The sequence below is a fragment of the Falco naumanni genome, chromosome 9 (assembly GCF_017639655.2).
Source record: "Falco naumanni isolate bFalNau1 chromosome 9, bFalNau1.pat, whole genome shotgun sequence".
Lineage (NCBI taxonomy): Eukaryota > Metazoa > Chordata > Aves > Falconiformes > Falconidae > Falco > Falco naumanni.
In genome coordinates, this window is record NC_054062.1 from 52128805 (window position 1) to 52144162 (window position 15358).

The 15358-nt window shown below is 41.9% G+C and overlaps 1 long non-coding RNA gene across 4 annotated transcripts in view; it reads left to right on the forward strand.

Annotated features, from left to right (window-relative positions):
* The first annotated feature begins 313 nt into the window (after window positions 1-313).
* LOC121093881 overlaps window positions 314-15358 on the forward strand; it is a 51704-nt gene continuing 36659 nt past the window's right edge. For all 4 annotated transcript variants that reach the window (XR_005829684.1, XR_005829685.1, XR_005829682.1 and 1 more), the window contains exons 1-3: window positions 314-500; window positions 857-1032; window positions 2651-2742. This is a non-coding gene — a long non-coding RNA (uncharacterized LOC121093881). The remainder of the gene's footprint in view (window positions 501-856; window positions 1033-2650; window positions 2743-15358) is intronic.

A 15358-nucleotide genomic window follows, 5' to 3' on the forward strand; every position in this document is an offset into this window, starting at 1 on the left:
ACTTTTGTGAATTTCAATATTATTTTGTGTGGTGTATGACTGGGGAGAAAATCCCCTCTTACCTCCGCTCTTCAGCTGTGAACACCTTTTTGCTCCTTCAAAGGCTATTTGAAAAAACCTGAAATAACTTTCTGACAACCTAAAAATCACTTTTATCTCTACGGCACTCCCGCGATTGAACAGCTTACTAGAGTAAAAAGCCCCGTTACAAAGCACACAGATCCTTCATTTCCATAAAACTCTTCCCTCTGTGAAATCCTGGACGCTCACGGGCTGGGCATTGCTGCGCCATGGAAATGTTTACCTCTAAATTTGACGGGGGTGGAACCGAAGTCTGAAATCCCATCTCTGCACTGGAACTGCCAGGCAGGCACGCGCCGCCAGCACGGACCCCTTGAAACAGCGGCTGCTGGGGCGGCAGCGCAGCGGGCAGCCTGTCCTCTGGAGAGCTGGCACCGTGCGCACGGCAGCGCAGGAGTTATGGGGGAGAGGCTGCAAAGGTGCGTCCACTACCACGCAATTTTTGTCGTGAAAGAGTTGCTGTGAACTTTTTGGGCAGGTGATATTTTTCAGATTTTGTGCCATCTGCCAAGCCTGTCTCCTTGCTTACACAATAATACATATGCTATAGGTGTTGTTATATATATGTATACATATACACACTCTCAAGAATATAATAATACAGTAAAACCTAACATAATTAATACAGTAATACATGGATTAGTGTTGTAATATATTATTAATAGTAATATATGTTATATATTCTGTTTTCATTTGGGTTTTTTTCTAGTTTAAAGTGTTGGGCTTTTTTTTGTTTGGTGTGTGTTTTTTTTTTTTTTTTTTTTTTTTTACCCAGATACAGAATCTCTACACCTATGTTTTGCCAGTCAGGAGGCGAGAGCAATGCATTTACCAGTAAATTTATGGCAGGCTATTTGTGGTGCATGGCACAGGGAGCATCCCTCTCCCCAAGGAATGGCAAAGCCTCTGTGAGACACGAATGCAGACCTGGATGCGTGTGGGCAGATGCAAGTGAGTTTGGGAACGGCTGGTGGCTGCTTGCAACCTTCCTGACATTGCTTTGATTTTACTTTGAAATGCTATTTTCTTCCTCACAGATGCAATTTGACTTCTTTCTCTGTATTTATCACTTCAATGTGAAAATTAACGTCTCTAGCTCCAAGTGCTTTTTGGATAATCTACAAGAGTATTTATATCTGCTCTACAAAACTGTGCTCAGCTAGTACTGAATATGCAAATCTGGTTTCATTGGTGTAATGAAAAGAATTAAATAATACATTTGTATCATTCCACAAGCTTTCGTTAAGAGGCTATTGCACCTTACAATCTGAGGTTATAACTTCTGGTCAAGTTGATCATTAACGTGTCATGTGCGCACATGAGCTGCTGCATCCATAACATTGCTAACTTTCTAAACGAGAAATGAATGTTTTTGACTTCTAAATATTAGACCAAATGCTTTCAACATAATGTGAAAGAACTTTAATGTTTCTGTGCTAGAAGAACTATCAGTTTGTTTTGCTTTAAAAGCTTTGGACTATCCTGTCACCAAGCTGAACAATATTTATTGCAAAATGTAAAAAGAAGTGGCAAAGCTGAGAAACTGGGAAATTAAGGGAAATGGTTTGCCAGTGAGAAGAGAAAGTGCCTATAGGCATTATATTTTCACAGTCAAGATATATATCTGTCATTGCTGCGGTGTTAGTCTGTGATTGAGGCCAGTACAAGTCCCTATGGAAATGACCTGTGTTTTTTAGCCTGTATAAATGTTAACAAAGTCTTGCAATCAGCGAAATCTTCAGGAAAATGAAAGGTACATTCAAGTAAGAGAAAAATCCCTCCCCTGGTTTTGCTGCAGTCTAAATAGAGTGCAGAGCTTTGGGGAGGAGGAAGAATTATTTCCCCCCTGCTTGCTGCCTCTCTCCTGGGGCTTGTCCTCTCCCTGTTGACATGGGTTTTCATTTCACATAAAAACTAAGAAAAGATTTCAGAAAGAGGCATAATTAATCAGATGTAACAGGAAGGGAAAATACATGACAAGACATATGTTAATGCCCTGGCTTCCCACTGAGAATGAGAGTGATATTTAATCCAAAGTTAAATACCATGTGGCTTTGACCTATTGCTAATGAGCTGATGTTTGGTTGAAGGTTGAAAGGTTTCTTGGGAGAAGTTTTTAACCAAAGTGATCATGTGTGTTTGCTGCTTTGCCGCAGACATGTGCAGTTTGCCTGGGCAGTGGCTGTGGGCTGAGGCCACGTCCCCTCTCCCACCAGCCACCCTGTCTTAGAGCTTAAGCCGAAGGACAGCTCTGCTTGGGCTTCCAGCTTGTTTTGCTTTCTTCAATGCAGCTGCAACCTTAGATCACATTTTCAGAGAGTTGCACTGAAGTCCATGTTCAAACATACAAGATCTGAGCAAATTTTCTTTCCACTTTCTCTCTGTTATGTTAATGGCACAAACCTACGTTTTGCTTGTTTTAAGTTTTGCAGTAGCTTTGCTTTGACTGTTAGATCTGTGAAATTATGGAGTGGCGCTTTTGAAGTCGATGCTCTGTGTTCTCACCAGGGACAGGCACAGGTAAACGTGGCTGCACGTGAAACGCAAGGAATAATTGTGTCTTTCCCAGGGAGGGTCACTGGCAGCCCCATATGTGCTGTTCTGTGCACAAGAGTTTCGAAGAATTGAGGACACCCACATCTAAAATGCAGGTGACAAATGGTAAGTATTTGAAGTGACTGTTGAGTAAATATCAAGACACTTCTGAAATGAGCCAGAGCTGGAATGGGACATACCTGGGACCTTGCTGCCACCTAGCACTTCCATTTGGCCATGCCCAAAATGTGCAGGTGCAGCCGTGCATATCACTTAAAAGTGAGTTTTGTAGTGTATTGGAGGAAACCAGCCAGCCTCTACAATAGATGCTATCCATTCCTTAGCTAAGGGCTCGTTTTGTGTGTGGACAGAAAGAAAAGTTCCTGTTGTGCCTTTCTTGCAAGCACTGAAGCGCATAAGTGAGAGCTGAGGGCTCTCTTGGCGTCTGTGATGGGAGGGCTCTTGCAGTTCTCTGTCCTTCACCTTCCCCGGCAGCCTGAAGTCACTAAGGATTGCTGTGCCGGACGAGGAAGGAGTGGTGTTGGTTTGAGTTACTGGAGCGGCTTTTGTCTCTGCCGTCAGGGGAACACATATTTTGATGGTACTACTGTGTGGGGGAAAAAAGGGAAAAAATAAACAAGCAGAAAAAAATCTATCTTTTTTCCTGTGAGGTCGATATAGGTCAGACATAAGTTTTCTGAAAAAAGGAAAGAAAAAAAAAGTATAAAGAAAATGGAAGAAAAGGCATTTTATTATTAAATTTTATGTGTTGTTGCAAGCAATTGAGAAGTCATTTAAGAAAGCTCAGGAAAGCTGCTGGTAAACTCCTTAGACACGTAACTCCCCAGCTCTGCTTGGTGTAGTGAGGGTGTTTGGGGGGTGCACGGCCAGCACAGGAGCCTTCCCGAGGCACCAGGTGTGGACAGCATCGTGTGTGCCCCCACGTCCCCATGTCCCCCGGCTGCCTGGCTTCTTCTGCCTCGGAGGTCGGGCAGGAGGGTGGTGGTCTGGAGGCGGACGGAAGACCCCAGGAGAAGGTAGTGCCACTGGGCTGTTCCCAAACACGATGAAAGCATCTGCTGATCAGGCTGGGAAGCTTTCCTGAGGGTGAGAAAGGCTTCATCTGTCCCAGCACTGCTGGGGCCCTGGGGCATGAAGTGCAGCCCTCCAGCTGCTGGAGGAGTTAGTTCAGGTTCCTGCTTCATAACATCTGGAGATTTCAGTTTGTTACCTCCATCTAATCGCTTAGACAAGGGTCCCTTCTGTTCTTCCATTTTCCTCCTTGGGTCTGCTCTGTGGTGGACCATTTCCCACTGGGTTTAGTCTCAGCTCTGGGAGGTCCAGAAGCCTTCCTGCTGTGTCTCTTCATGGCTCCCAAATACTGCCTGTCATTAAAAAACCTGACGCAAACATTCCACATCAGTGTGATTTTTCACTCAATATTCCGTGTGCCTGTGATTTCCTCAACATCCTCTAGGTGCTTCTCTAATTTTTTATTTTTCTTTCCTTTCTATTTCACTGCAGATGCCTGGGGATATAGTGATGATTCAGCCTCCAATTTACCTGATTCATCATGCTAAATCCACTGACAAAATCTGCTTGTTTTAAATCCTATAATACTGTGGAGACAATTTGTTTTCTAGCCAGAATGAATTATGGCTTTTAGGACTTCCTATCATTTTGAAACTGCATCCTCAATAACATTCCATTTTTTTGTTAATTGTGTTTTTTGTTGTTGCTTTTGTTTGTTTGTTCTGTAGGAACTAGGAAGTATTTTCATCTTTTTAGATTTTTTTTTCTTTTCTTTTTTTTCCCACAGGATTAAGATCTTTAAGTCTCAAAGTCTTTATTTCAGTGAGTAGTATTCCTATCCCTTCTGAAGCTCCATATTTTTTTCCCCACAGGCTTTAGCATCAATCAAATTCTTTTAAATGTCAGTTGTGTTGCTTCCTGTATTATTATTATTTTTCCCTTTTTAGATGCCATAAACTGAACTTGCATTGTTGATGGAAATGACAAACTGCATCATGAGATCGAGCCTTGCTAGGCAGATATTTTCACATGAAACAGGCTGGTTATGTTTTGGGGAGATTGGCGGGAGAGAGTCAGCATTTTGGGGCTAAAGTGCGTTGGCTCTGGATAGTCTGGGATGGAACTATCAGGGAAATATTTAATTTCTTGGCGCTCAAGAGCCGGCTCTAGAACTGGCTGTAGACTGCTGTGGGTATTGAATTAGTAGGAGCAGAGCCAGGACTGGAACAACCTCCTCGACATCACCACTTACTGTAATTGGAGAAATGGTGGGGTTTTGCTTTTTGTGTGTCTGTGGTGATGTCAGCTCCTTCTCATGAGCACACAGCCCCGGGCCGGGCTGAACAGACTGTGGCTCCCGAGGGACTTGCTGGGCAACAGCACAAACACTCCATGATATGAAAGCCCAACAGACCGAGCTCTCCTGGCAGTAGAAAAGGCTTTTCCTTTTTCCCTAGTCCAGATCCGCTCCTGGATTACAGCAGCTGTGGCTGTAACAATTTGCTTTTAAGGGAAATTATGAATGTGTGCTGCGAAACTGCCTGTCTTGAACCCTTACTTGCACAACACTCTGAGAAATCATTGCTTGAGAGATAAGATATGTACATAACTCACTGAAACTGCTTATCAAAATGGTTTTAGAGCTAAAAGTAGAAGGAAAGTCAAAAAGTGAAACTATAAGCCCTTTTCGCTTTTGTTCTCTTTACTAACACAGGGAGTTCAGAATGTGATTGCAGGGGACTGGACTAAGTTCAAAGGCTGTATGCCTTAAGTATTTTAAAAAATTCTTAAGCAAAAGCCCTGCCCCTCATGCAATGAGAGATACCGTTCGGCAGTTGCAAATTTATGGGCAATTTTAATACGATACTCTCCACTGCCTTACGGCAATTTTCATTTTGCAGTAGTGATGGCTTCCTCATTAGCCATGATTCTTCCTAGTGCTTTGCTGACCTCGACACCTTAGAAAATTACTTCAGTAATAATTGTTAATTTAGGTAGCAGAAAGTCAGGAAGTAACTGTGTGTCCTGGCATTGATAGGGCAAAAGGCAGGAGGTGCAGATCACCGAAAGGTGTGGGTGATGTCTCCTTGCTGACCATCTTCCCGCTGCAGAGCTTGACACTGTCACAGTTCAGTAGATGGGGATTAATGAGTCTCTTCGGAAGAGAGCTTGTCATTGCTTTACACAGCAGTTCTCACTATGGTGGTCGTTCCTTTCACCTTTGGGGAAATGTTTGGGGGTGATGCTGTGAGATTTTGCTTTCCTAATGCTTTTGGCATGCTGTTTGCTTAATAGCAGTCGGTCATTAGATTTGCCATTTTTCTTTGGGGTCTGTGATCTGTTTTCCCCTGTGAGCATGGATGGATGTCTTCCTGCCCAGTCTACATGGTCCTGCACCTGGGCTTACCCACAAGCACCATCACTTTACACCAAAGGTGGCAGTGGAAGGAGAAACAGACAGCCAAGGTGGTTTGTTAAAGGCCTGCAGAAGGGATATGTGGCAGAGGAAAAAAACCTCAGTGCTTGTATCTTAATTCTCAGAGCAGCATCATTTTTGTTCTAGTTTCTTTTCAGTCTTTTGAAATCAGAAGTTATCCATGGGAATTTTGTGAAGTTAAGGTTAGATGAGTGTGTTGGTTTCTACAAACCCTGCAAGGCATGGCTGGTCTGGAAGTATCTGCAAGGTGGACTTAGGTCAGGTGGTAGCTCTGGTGGAGAGGAGGGGGAGAAAGAGGATGACAACACGTCCCATAGAAGACAACATGTCCCACAGAAGCATCAGCTTGCTGGGAGAGTTTTTCCATGTAGCTGTTGCTTAGGTGCCAAAACTTGAGCATGCTCAAAACTCAAAACAGAACCTCTGATGAGATACATGGGAAGAAATGCTGAGGAAGGACCGAAAGAGTTTTCATGACTGTGCCTAACAAGTTCTGGGACATTAGGATTTTTCAAAAAATACATGTAAAGAAAAACCTGGTCTAGATGAAACCTGGGGCTTTAAGATGTACTCGTGCACACAAACACGTGCATGTGTGCACACACCCCAGTGATTCCTGATAAGGGTTTCTTCGAGCAGTGCCTGCTGTAAAGGGCGGGTCTCAGAGAGACACAAATAAATCGGAAAATGCAGCAGCTGCAAAACTGAACAAGTGAAATGTTGCAATATGAGGTCTGAGGTGTCTGTATGGCATGTATTTTGTTTTATTTCATTTTCCCACAATTACAAAAGCGATGACATATGTGGGAGCGTCATACTCCTGAAAGTCAGTCCCTATGACACTTCCCAAATTTTCATATGACTGAGTGGAGTGTAGCTGCGTTGTGGTCGTGAGTCTGTAACAGGAGAAAATGTCAGTGTTCACACAGAAAAGATGACCCATTCAGGAGCTTGCTATTATTTTGAAGTATTGTCCCACAGCAGAGCAAGATAATACACTAATTTCTTGTTTCACAGAATAGTTCTGCAGAGGTAATCTTTGCCCGATTGAAGAGAGGTTTCAAATGTGCCCTCCAGGTCTAGATTTCATTTTGATCCTAAAGGAGCATTTTACCTGATGAGTTATGACTTACAGGACAAGCACCTTTCTCAGAATTGAACATGTCATTGATTCACTCGACAGGACTGGTAACACGGTGCTGCTTCTCTTTGAAATTTGAGAAAACTAACACATGTCAGATGTCTCCCAGGTTGCTTCTATCAAATTATATCTAAAAACCTTCTAAGAGCAGAATTTTCCCTGGTTACCTACTCGAAAGTTTGAGGAGAAAGGTAGGAGGAGGAGCAAGTGGTGCAGAGAATGCCATGAACCTGCCCAGGCTGGTAGTGTCAGGTATGAATTATTAGACTTGCTCTCTTCTTTAAAAATTCTTTTTTCTTACTAGCATGTTGTGAGGTTTACCTTGATAAAAAAGCTTACTATTTTGAAAGTAATTTTTTCTCCAACTGAAATGGCACACAAGTTTTAGTTGGAACTGGCTCAAATGTCAGTCAAGAGCTCTCCTGATAAAAGCTGTTCTTAATATAATAGCTTAATAAACACTGGTGGCTAAAAAGTTCTCTCCAGCGAGAAAAAGACATGGGGAAACAGAAGTGTGCGATGGCCCTTTGCCCAGTGCTGACTCCAAGCGCAGATTGCCTCCTGTGTTGCTGATGTTATTTCAGCCAACTTCAGTGTTTTCCTGGAGGTTGAACATATACTTTAAACCTGGTTTATTTATCACAACCAAAAGGCGCTATTACAGCAAATTAGTCTCTTGTTCTGATGCTGTGAAGATGGCTTTTAGCAGGACTGACATCTTGGTGACTATTGAGAAACCTCTGTGCAACATTTTACTAAACAACATGAATACTTGGATTATTTTTATAATTTTTTGAAAACGCTCGCCTGTTCCGCAACATGTGAAATAGCAAACGGACAGAGCTGTAGCGAACTGTTTTCTGCTGCAATAGGGATGCCTCTTACGCAGTCACCCTTCCAGCTTCTGCAACACGCAGTCTCTTTTTGCACTTGCCGCCTTGCTTTTTTTTGCTTGTAGCTGTGAGAGGAGAATATTTTTGAAAGAAACTGAGACAGAATATGGATGGGATGCAAGTGCAGTACAAGAAAGCAGAGCTAAGGAAAAGTGAAAGCACAGAAGGTGGAAAAGAGAGAAAAAATCAACAGAAAACAAGAAATACAGCCATGCACAGCCATAGGGAAATTACATAAATAACATGTATGTATCTGTGTGTGTGTTTATATGTATGTATATCTATCTATTTATAAACAGTCTTATAACAAATGAAAGAGGCAAAAGGTAACTTAAACAGACCATATTGCAGTTGGGAAACGAAAGGGAGATGAAGAAGAGTGAAGCGGATGCCTGGTGACATTGAAGCGATGGCTTCAGGAGAGTCCTCTAGTGGCAAAGGTTTGATTTGTGCAAATGGTTTTATAATAATATGGTTGTTGCCAGCAGACAAGATGACGATAACTTCTGCATGCTTATATGCAAAATATTTTGTTCTCTAAAAATGTTGAGAACTGTAATTCAGAAGAAACTTAAAGCTGAAAGTCTGGGATGTTTTCCATGAAGACTCCAGCATGCCTGGTTCAAGGCATGTAGGCAAGGAGGCACTTGGAACAGGGCAGGACGAGGATGAAGGAAAAGATATTTAAATTGAAAAAGTAGTTTGCGGATGATATGATATTTCTGGATGAGAAGGACATGTTCTGTTTTGGGCTTGGTATAACCACGTTTTGACCTGGCCACTGAAAAGTTGTTCTGTAGTAGGTTTCTTCACCCTGAGGTTGGGCATTGCAGACTCAGCAAGAAATGGCCAGACAATTGGAATGAGCCGTCCCACTGCTGATGGCTTTTCTGCTGAAGTATTAGGCTTTAGTTAATCAAGAACCTGAACAAAGAGCCAAAGAATAGGCTGATGTAAGTCAGGTAGACGGGGGAGGCAGTGACCTGAAGTCATCTCGGTGCGGCATGGTAAGGAGGCTTTGAGATTACCTCTTTTGACCAACACAGTTAGCCAGGAGGTGAGAATATATTCTGGTTTAACACCATCCCCAATGTGTTACAGTGAAATGTCTCAAACTAAGCAGAATCACTAAAATGCTTCTTTTTCTGAAGACTTCCAGGTCTGTTTTCACCCATCGCTCTTTCGCATTCACTTTCTAACTTGGAGGCAAAATGTGTCTCTGAATCTCTTGCCTTCTAGTCAGGTACGCTTGAATTTTTCCCTTCTTCTTTTGAATACTGCCCTGGCACGCATGTGCCCACGGTTTGAAGAATACAGCAGTCTGCCTTCAACTCTTAGCTCTGCCTCTGTGGGGGCAGTAGATCTTGTAGTTCCAGCTATTTCATGAATCAGTTGACAGTAATTTCTTATAGGCTATCGGTTTTCTTTTGGACTTTATGCTTGAAGATCAAGAGATGGTGATTCTGGAAGTTTATCTTACTTTTGAAACAAGAAAGCCAGCCAGTGCACATTACCTTGGAGATAATTCTCAAGGGAGAGACCAGAATAATTGTAACCATAAAGAATTAAAGAACAAAGTAATAATGCTTATTAGGTGCTTTTTTAATGTCTTTGTCATAGATTGTACCCTCAAGTTGTACTGCATGTTCTTCCCAGAAGCAGCGTAGCATATTTTCCCATAACACATCCGTGCTGTTTTCCTCTGGACGGCTCCGATGTGCCTTTCAGCTTAGGCTCGGAATGAACAGATGAAAATGTGCCGGGGTGTATTATCTGCCCGCGGTCACATGGGTGACTGGTAGTTTGTTGGGGTTTTTTTTGGTCTTCCATGCTAATATAGAAGAGGAAAACTTTGCAGAAGTATGCTTTCTCCTCTCTTTCAGTGGTCAAAAAAGTGAAAGACTTTCCTGATCACATATGAGCAGGGAAAGTTTGTGTATGATGTGTCAGTTTGACAAGGAAAATAGATATATTGCTTCTGCTCAGACATGCATTTATCTGTTTTTCCAACCTAATTGTGTATTACATGCAAGTACTTATTCTGGAAAACATCTCTGAATATCTTTGCTGAATATCAGCTGTTCACTCCTACTCATTTTTTTGTCTTAACTGGATTCTGACCACAGTATAGCTTCATTTTCCACTCTGAAAAATTGTTTTTATGGTGCTTTCTCTTAATGCTCTGTTAAAGAGGCTTGAAAGTCTAAATAAATTATATTGTCTAATTCTCCCTTATTTCAAAGGCTTCCGGCAAATCTCTTCTCTTCAGAACCTGCATAATTCTCACTATTTAACTCAAGGTTTCAAATGTTTTCCTAAAGTAAAATCGTTTAAGCTCAAATTCCTAAAGCAGCATTAGACTTCTTTTTTTCCTTCTCTTTTCAAGAAAGGGCCATGGTGACTGTGAACCTGCTGCTTAATTTCTGATCCTGCGTAAGAAGGGGAAACTTCAGATCTGTCATTGCAACTTCAGGTGCTTTTCTCCATTAATTTATTGCTCTCCCAAGACGGCTTGCACCAAAGGGTTGCGTTTTTTTAAAGGGCAAAGAGTACAGAGGTATGTGACCATTAAGGAACCACTCCTTGTTCTTACACTGTGAAACTTAGGAGGCTGAAGAGTTTCCTAGGGAAGATTCTGGACACACTTGCTATGTCCTATTTTACTTCCCTAATTGGCTAGTGCTGAAAACAAGCGCTGGCCTAAACTTGCCTCTCAGCTATGTGGTATTGATGTTCCATACACAGTGTACGTACGTACCTATATATGTGTTAAGCGATTTAATGAGTCAAACACACAGTCAAACAATTTAAAACGTTGTGACAATTAAGACAGCTCCTATGGTGTTGTGATTCATGACATCATGTTACTGAGTGCAAAATGCCTCCTCCTCCTTACGTGTTTGTATCCCCAAAGAGTGTTGTTTGCACATCTATTTGTAAAAAATACCCTTTGTCTAGGTACTTCACAGTACAATTTAACCTGTATTTTGTTTAATGTTGTCTTGTAGTATCATGGTGGTAGTGTAAGATTTCTTTGGATTGTATTGGAAAAAGATAGTTTAAACAAAGCTTTGCTACTTTGCTGTTCTCTTCTTTTGAACAATATGAACAGTGTTAGAATATTATTTATGGCTTGTTATTTTCATTTATAATAATTGCATGAATTTCAGCTCATGTAATTTGGGTGTTTCTTTCTCCAAGGAAGCATTCAATACAAAGGGATGAAGCTTTCAGGATCTTTATAAACAATATGTCAGGCACGGAGATGATAGAGTTCAGAGCTGTTGCTTCACGGATAACCCTGAAAAACAGGAAAATATCTTAAAAGGCAATGCAGTATTGCTGTGGATAGGACTAGCTGAGTGACAGGCCAGTCTGTTTTCAACACTTTCGGCTGCTGCTCCCAGCCAGCACGAATAGCAGCGCCACTGTACATTTAGCAGTGTTACTGTCTGCTGGCATGGCCCTGCTTCTTGCTGTAATTTCCCTCGAATAACTAGTTTATTAGATGCAAGAGGGTGATAATATGGTAACAGGAAACAACAATTTGCCAGTACTGTTTCACAAACTTCATGGGTGTCAACAGGGCAAAACTGTTGCTTCCCATCCTGGCTCCTGGCCCTGTGTCCGGCTACTCCCGGCCACCTCTTCTCTCCCCCCAGCATCTCGGTGGTGCTTCCGCAAAGATGAATTGGACGATCCATCTTCAAGGCAGGAGTTCTGATGATTTGTAGAAAAACTATCACCACTGATAGGACAGCCAATCTATCACATCAGGCCGCCTCCTTTATCCTTCATTTCATTCCTCTTTATTGCAAACACTTCCATGCTCACCCTCTTGACTTTTCTCTCCCTCACTCAAACGCTGTCACTCTATAGATTGCCTCAAAAATTGGGGAAATGGAAACTTAACATCATTTAAAGCACAAAAGTGCAGCTTTACCTGCATGGTCAGGCATGCAGATCATGTGCTGTATTTTGCTTGCTTGGTGTCGATGGGCAGTGTGCCCCCCTGCCAGCCCCACAGCTGATCGGAGCATGCAAGCCCTGGGCTGTCCTGCTGTCTGGTGCAGACCTTTTCTTCTGGTCTACAGGTACAGCCCTTGAAGGACAGCCAGGCTTGCAAATGGCATGAGGCTGCTGGATAGTCACCGTCTTGATCCTTGACAGGTCCAGGAGAGCCTCGGCAACCCAGAGGACCATGCACACTGGTCTACCCAAGGTGATACAACAGTCTCTGCTGGCTATCGCAGCTGGTTCCGTCACCTGCAAGGCCAAAGATAATTGAGAATTTGTATTCTGGTGCTTCCCGAGGAACCAGACTATCACCTTTTGCACTGAAGGTAACTTGTGATGACTAATTAAAGGATGGTGTAAAATGAGCCATATAAAACAATGAACACCTGCAGCAAATTATGTATCCTGGCGGGCTTTTAGGAGCATCCCCTGCCCTGAATCCCATTTTGAGAAAACACAAATAGTACTATAGCAAGAAATAAATAATGCATTGACTTAATTCTGTAAAGAATTAATGTTTCCTCTTTAGAGGGAATAGTCACTTGCAAGATTATTTTAATTTGCTAGTCTTCAGAATAGAGGCAATCACTGTCAGCTAAGACCTTTCTGTGGGTGTCTAGCTGGATCTCTTGTGGGGGTTTTAAATGAGAAGGCTGACATGCAATTGGAGACCTGGCTGATGGTACATCAGCTGCCAGAAACACATAGCTGACATAATGGGAGTTATTCACAGCTGCTCTGATTTAAACTACTACAGCACCACTTCATTGCTTTGTTATGTAGTCTGCAGACCTTAATCATCTGCTGTGCTAATAGAGTACACCAAATTCAGGGTACAGTATAGAGAAATGTATATAAATCGCTTATGTGCTAATTTTGCACCTACCTGATAAGATGTGGTATATAAAGTGATTCTTTGGGCAAAGGGTACTCTTTGAATTTCAATCAAGTTCATATATAAACATTTTTCGCTCTTAGATAACAATTTTGTTATGGCCGGTGTGATTTTTCTTGTGCATAATGTGAAAATCTTGGCTTCTCCATACCTGTTTTGCCTTCTACCATCAATAATAGCCTTTGGCAGAGTTTGTTAAAACTGACAAGTTGTTGGATATAAAACAGATTTGCCTATAGATGAAATATATTTTTGGTCGTAACCTTCTCATATAAATCAGGAGCACCACTGCTGGTTTAATTTACAAATTTTAGAACTCATTGGGGAAAAATGAAATAGCCGACTGATGGCAAGTTGCTTGTTCATTTTCTTTTTATTATATAAATGGCATGCAGATAATGAGCGACTGAAACAGCCAACCAACTTCTGATTAATATATTTGATACAGTTGCTCAGAAGGGAAAACATATTTTGAATAATTTGTTGTTGTTTGTAATGAGCAGATGATATGACAGTAGTGATTACCTTAATGAATCAATTAAGTGTAATGCAATTTGAGTTGGATGGTGCCGGTGCTGGCCAATTGTGCAGCCACCACTGGGACAGTTACTTAGCAAACCTTGTCAGATCTCAGCCAGCCTGTCGCTTGTGCAGTAGAGGTGTTTTTGGGAGGTGGAGAAGACAAGGAAGCAGGTGGTGGAAAAGGAGCACGCTTTGGCAACTGGCGTGTTTCTGAACGTGGTAATTATCTTTGTTGCTTAAGTTGGATGAGATCCGGTCCCTGACCTTCTGGAAAGAGCAGAGATGGATTTGGAGGCACAGAAATTTGTCACCAGATGCTCCTCTCCGAATCTGTTCAGAAAGGAGTAGCGGTAAGAGAGTTTGCCTGCTTGCTTGCTCTTTGCACTGTTAGCCGTAACGAGGTTTTTAATGGAAATAACTCTGTACCTGGAGTGTTTCTGTGTACTTTCTAGTAGTATATGAAAAAAACATTAATACAAATTTTTGTTGGTGTCTTGTGTTGGGGTCCATCAGAGCTGAGATCCCTGTAGTTTGAGCAGTGCACAGCATAGGCTGTGGGATTTCTCTCAGCTGATTCATGTCCAGTAACTCAGGTTGAACTGGAACGTTTCTTGCGGAGAAACACCCAGTATTGTGCTAAGGACCTCTGGCAATAGGGCATCCATGAGAACCTCTGGTAATTTTCTTGAGTCGTTAATTATTCACACCATTACTTCAAGAGTTTCTTTTTTCCTGTGTGATTCTGGCATTTTTCCACTTGTAACCTCTGGAAATTGATATACGTTCATCTCTAGATTGAAGCGCTTGCTATAGCACATTTTCATTATCCTTTTAGGTTCTTAAACTGTGATCAAAGTTCCCCTTTTACCTCCTCTTTGATAAACTAAGTAGTCTGACCTTTGCAGATCTTTCTCTGTGGTTCTGCTTTCTAGTCCTTTAATATGTTTTTGTAGATTTTCCCTTAACACTCTCCAGTTTTGAATTATGGAGTACTGCTCAGATAAATCTTTTAAATGGCTGCGTTTTAAGACTTGAGAACTGTCCAGACCCTTTGCTGTTTTCAGCAATAGAAAGTGAAGAGCTGGGAATTCTGTTTTTCTGTTCTGGTCCTGTCATTCATTTGCCGAAGGACTTTCTCTTCACCAAAACTCTTGTCTTGTTCATACTTGTACTTCTCAGTACCTCACGCATATGTTGTTCAACCTACAGTTAATTAAAGTTTAGATATTTAAATAGCGTTGGGGCCAAAACTCCAATGTTTAGATGAAATCCTTTTGTCTCTTTCTTATATGAAATTAGTTACACATTTTGCCCTGGATCTGTGGATAGTCTTCACGTACATGAACTGTTTTAAGCTTCTGAAAAGGTGTATTCCAGGCTGAGCTGAGCATCTCCAAAGCACATTCCAGCTGGTGGGAGATTGGTGTAGCATTCGCATCCCCTCTAAGGTTGCTGTGCAACTTCGCCTAATCATTTTTAATAGTTTGCCATGTATTTTAACTGGTTTATACAAACAGTGCATCCAAGCAATTGTGTATGCAGCTATTTTATAGTCGCTGACATGCCTGTGTGCAATCTGTGGACTTTAAGGGATATCTGTCTGTGACATCTGGGGCTTTCAGAGCCTGAGGTAGATGTCCAGCAGCTTAGTTAGGAGTGGGTTAATTCTATATTATCTTTTTCTTAGACATTTTGCTGTCATGATCCAAGTTGTTCCTGTGAGGACCTTTGCCTTGTGCAGTTCAGGAAGGCAAAGGCAACTGCTGTATGCCAAGTGCAAAGCTTGTAGCAGTTTTTTAATTCAT